The sequence below is a fragment of the Schistocerca serialis genome, unplaced genomic scaffold (assembly GCF_023864345.2).
Source record: "Schistocerca serialis cubense isolate TAMUIC-IGC-003099 unplaced genomic scaffold, iqSchSeri2.2 HiC_scaffold_1204, whole genome shotgun sequence".
Lineage (NCBI taxonomy): Eukaryota > Metazoa > Arthropoda > Insecta > Orthoptera > Acrididae > Schistocerca > Schistocerca serialis.
Window position 1 is genome coordinate 90,001 of NW_026047408.1, and position 5,000 is coordinate 95,000.

General features: G+C 53.3%; 1 non-coding gene across 1 annotated transcript in view; it reads left to right on the forward strand.

The window, feature by feature from the left end:
* Positions 1-3,917: 3,917 nt before the first annotated feature.
* Positions 3,918-5,000, forward strand: part of LOC126435367 (small subunit ribosomal RNA) — a 1,910-nt gene continuing 827 nt past the window's right edge. The window contains exon 1 of the ribosomal RNA XR_007579885.1: positions 3,918-5,000. This exon is cut by the window's right edge and continues 827 nt beyond it. This is a non-coding gene — a ribosomal RNA (small subunit ribosomal RNA).

The window sequence follows — 5,000 nt, forward strand, 5'->3', positions numbered from 1 at the left end:
ATATTACTCGGAAGAGTTTATGACAGTCCAAGCCCCCCTGCGTGGGGAGCGTCTTTCTAGGCCATGACCCACCGGAAGGGCGCAGCGTCCCCCACCCCAGACATGTGACGTCACACTATCGGTATTGACGACTCGACTCATTGCTTATAATCATTTGCCATACACCGGTGGAAGCTGCCGAGACGAGTAGCTACATAGCGCGCTCGCCGTGTCACTAATGTACAGAGATACAACAGTTTCGACTGGAACCGGATTAAACGTATACACGGCGCTGATTAGTAATACATAGACCCATCAGAATACAGATAATATATACAACTGTCCGTATACATGCTGAAAGACTCTGCTCACAATCACAACCACACGGCAGCCACACACTCTTATCACGCACTACTCTCCGCCTGTAACACGCACACAGACAATATGTAAGCACCAGCATGGAACAACACCCAGTGCATCCTCTCCGCCACATGAGACAATCCACACTGTCATAACCAGACTGGGAGGTCCACTCAGAAAACGGAATATCCCACCCCCCCGACAACCACCATTGCTCAGCTAAGCCACCAACACCCACACATGTCCTACACAGGGGTGCACCCAACATCACAATACTGCCTCCTCTCACAGCACACAAACAATGGCAGGAATGAAAGACACAGGTCTGCCACAAGCATGGAATCGGAGCGCCGCCTGTCATGAGCCAAAGGTGCATCCTGACGTGGCAAATCAGATGATGCCGCAGGCATCCACTTACTATAATCACAATCAACAAACCGACCGGCCGCCCCCCCCCCCCCCCCCATTACACCTTTCCATACAACAATGTGTACCTTAACCTAAACTATACTGTACCTTAACCTAAACTATACTGTACCTTAACCTAAACTATACTGTACCTTAACCTAAACTATACTGTACCTTAACCTAAACTATACTGTACCTTAACCTAAACTATACTGTACCTTAACCTAAACTATACTGTACCTTAACCTAACCTATACGGTACCTCAACCTAACCTATATTGTGCCTCAACCTAACCTATGTTGCGCCTTAACCTAACCTATGTTGCGCCTTAACCTAACCTATGTTGCGCCTTAACCTAACCTATGTTGCGCCTTAACCTAACCTATGTTGCGCCTTAACCTAACCTATGTTGCGCCTTAACCTAACCTATGTTGCGCCTTAACCTAACCTATGTTGCGCCTTAACCTAACCTATGTTGCGCCTTAACCTAACCTATGTTGCGCCTTAACCTAACCTATGTTGCGCCTTAACCTAACCTATGTTGCGCCTTAACCTAACCTATGTTGCGCCTTAACCTAACCTATGTTGCGCCTTAACCTAACCTATGTTGCGCCTTAACCTAACCTATGTTGCGCCTTAACCTAACCTATGTTGCGCCTTAACCTAACCTATGTTGCGCCTTAACCTAACCTATGTTGCGCCTTAACCTAACCTATGTTGCGCCTTAACCTAACCTATGTTGCGCCTTAACCTAACCTATGTTGCGCCTTAACCTAACCTATGTTGCGCCTTAACCTAACCTATGTTGCGCCTTAACCTAACCTATGTTGCGCCTTAACCCAACCTATGTTGCGCCTTAACCCAACCTATGTTGCGCCTTAACCCAACCTATGTTGCGCCTTAACCCAACCTATGTTGCGCCTTAACCCAACCTATGTTGCGCCTTAACCCAACCTATGTTGCGCCTTAACCCAACCTATGTTGCGCCTTAACCCAACCTATGTTGCGCCTTAACCCAACCTATGTTGGGCCTTAACCCAACCTATGTTGGGCCTTAACCCAACCTATGTTGGGCCTTAACCCAACACACGTTGGGCCTTAACCCAACACACGTTGGGCCTTAACCCAACACACGTTGGGCCTTAACCCAACACACGTTGGGCCTTAACCCAACACACGTTGGGCCTTAACCCAACACACGTTGGGCCTTAACCCAACACACGTTGGGCCTTAACCCAACACACGTTGGGCCTTAACCCAACACACGTTGGGCCTTAACCCAACACACGTTGGGCCTTAACCCAACACACGTTGGGCCTTAACCCAACACACGTTGGGCCTTAACCCAACACACGTTGGGCCTTAACCCAACACACGTTGGGCCTTAACCCAACACACGTTGGGCCTTAACCCAACACACGTTGGGCCTTAACCCAACACACGTTGGGCCTTAACCTGCTCTGTAATTGTCATACGACGCGTTAAATTAGTGTAGTGTTGCCTAACTGCAACCCCCGCAATATAGTTTGCTACTCGCACTGCCCGGTCCCCAGCGTATCGCTTCATGTTAAACACCTTGCAGCTATACACTGTAATGTGGATGGCAGCAGGACGTACATGCTCAATGCCCTTTGCAGTTGTTCATTGGCATTTGCAGTTGTTCATTGGCATTCGCATGGCGAAGCACTTAGCCTACGCTGTGGTACGGCCTGTGTCAACTGTCCGCTGATGTTGTACGTCCAAATCACACACTGTACTGCACATTGGTCCTCATGTACTGAATGATACATCGTGGTACATGTGACCGTACAACGACTGCGCCAACAACGGCGAACCATGCGGTCCAAATGTTGTGCACTCAGCTACGTGTCGTCTCCCTATAAGAGCTGGATTGCAGTGTGGTATGCCCTGGATGGCGATCAGCATGAGCCGTCTGTTGATGTAGTGGCGCGTGTTGTCAGACGTAGTCGTCTCTTCTCACACACCGTGATAGCATGGTGCACTGCGTTCCACATCTGCGACATGCGACAGAGGCCGGTTGACAGTCGTTCGCGCAATGGACATCGCATACGTACGGGGGCCACCTTCCACGTGTTCGCGAAGCGTGCACATGTTGTTGCGTGTATGTGGGCAGACATAGTGTGTCGTGACACCTGACACAGGCATGCAACAATCGTTGAATTTGCAAATGGCGATGGACGCCTACGTTTGCTGGTGACGTTACGCAAATGAACAACTGGTAAACCGTTGTGGTGCGGTTGTTCTCGCTAGAGGTGAATCAGTGATGGCGACGATCGGTTGAGCTACCAACCGGTTGTTCCAGCGATACCCACCATGCCCACGAACGTGAATGGCATCTGGGTGTGAAGCGATACGCGGCGGTGGCTGGGTGGGACCGTCCCCGGCCGGTGAGGGGGGGCCTCCCGGCGTGCTGGCCGCGCGGTGCGTGGGCGCACGCGCTACAGCCGGCTGGTGGGGGCGGCCAGTGGCAGGCGCGCCGGCCGACGGAGGCGGCAGGCGGCGCAGCTGCGCGCCGGCGCACCCTGCACGCGGCGCCGTGCGGCCAAAGTAGGTCCTCGCGGGCCCGGTGCGAAGCGCGGTGGACATCTGCAGTGTGCTGGTCCGATTGAGGACTGTGTGCGCTGAGGATGCGCCGCCGCCCGGCGCTCGGCGCCGCGACGCCGTCTGCTGCTCGGTCGCCTCTGCGGTTCTCGCAGGTGGTTTGTATCGCAGCTGTGCGGACGTGTTGGCGCGTGCGCTGTGCTGGGAGAGTTCGCTTCGGCACCCAAGTGGGGCTTTTGTCCTTCTGTGGCGCTGGCGTTGGAGCTGCCGGTCACCGTAGGTGGCGCGTGTTGTCTCCCGCCGGCAATGCCACGACAGCACGCTCCCGGGCCTCTGTCGGCAGCGGCAAGCTCAGTTGGGAGCACGGGTGGTCGCACCTAAAGCGTCTACTCGCCAAACCCCGGGCGATTGCGCCTCTCTCGAACCCGACCAAGTACTTAGGACGGCGCTGCGCGCCGCCGGGACCTGAGAGGGTTTCGAGGTGTATGGTGCAGGGGAGCTCAGCCTCCTCCTGTTTGCAGAATAATTGAGCGGACGCTTGCGTGTTCGCGCGGGCCCCCGGGACACACTCCCGGGCGGCCGGCTGCTCAGCTCTAGTTGACGCAGCTCCCTGGTTGATCCTGCCAGTAGTCATATGCTTGTCTCAAAGATTAAGCCATGCATGTCTCAGTACAAGCCGCATTAAGGTGAAACCGCGAATGGCTCATTAAATCAGTTATGGTTCCTTAGATCGTACCCACGTTACTTGGATAACTGTGGTAATTCTAGAGCTAATACATGCAAACAGAGTCCCGACCAGAGATGGAAGGGACGCTTTTATTAGATCAAAACCAATCGGTCGGCTCGTCCGGTCCGTTTGCCTTGGTGACTCTGAATAACTTTGGGCTGATCGCACGGTCCTCGTACCGGCGACGCATCTTTCAAATGTCTGCCTTATCAACTGTCGATGGTAGGTTCTGCGCCTACCATGGTTGTAACGGGTAACGGGGAATCAGGGTTCGATTCCGGAGAGGGAGCCTGAGAAACGGCTACCACATCCAAGGAAGGCAGCAGGCGCGCAAATTACCCACTCCCGGCACGGGGAGGTAGTGACGAAAAATAACGATACGGGACTCATCCGAGGCCCCGTAATCGGAATGAGTACACTTTAAATCCTTTAACGAGTATCTATTGGAGGGCAAGTCTGGTGCCAGCAGCCGCGGTAATTCCAGCTCCAATAGCGTATATTAAAGTTGTTGCGGTTAAAAAGCTCGTAGTTGGATTTGTGTCCCACGCTGTTGGTTCACCGCCCGTCGGTGTTTAACTGGCATGTATCGTGGGACGTCCTGCCGGTGGGGCGAGCTGAAGGCGTGCGACGCGCCTCGTGCGTGCTCGTGCGTCCCGAGGCGGACCCCGTTGCAATCCTACCAGGGTGCTCTTGAGTGAGTGTCTCGGTGGGCCGGCACGTTTACTTTGAACAAATTAGAGTGCTTAAAGCAGGCAAGCCCGCCTGAATACTGTGTGCATGGAATAATGGAATAGGACCTCGGTTCTATTTTGTTGGTTTTCGGAACCCGAGGTAATGATTAATAGGGACAGGCGGGGGCATTCGTATTGCGACGTTAGAGGTGAAATTCTTGGATCGTCGCAAGACGAACAGAAGCGAAAGCATTTGCCAAGTATGTTTTCATTAATCAAGAACGAAAGTTAG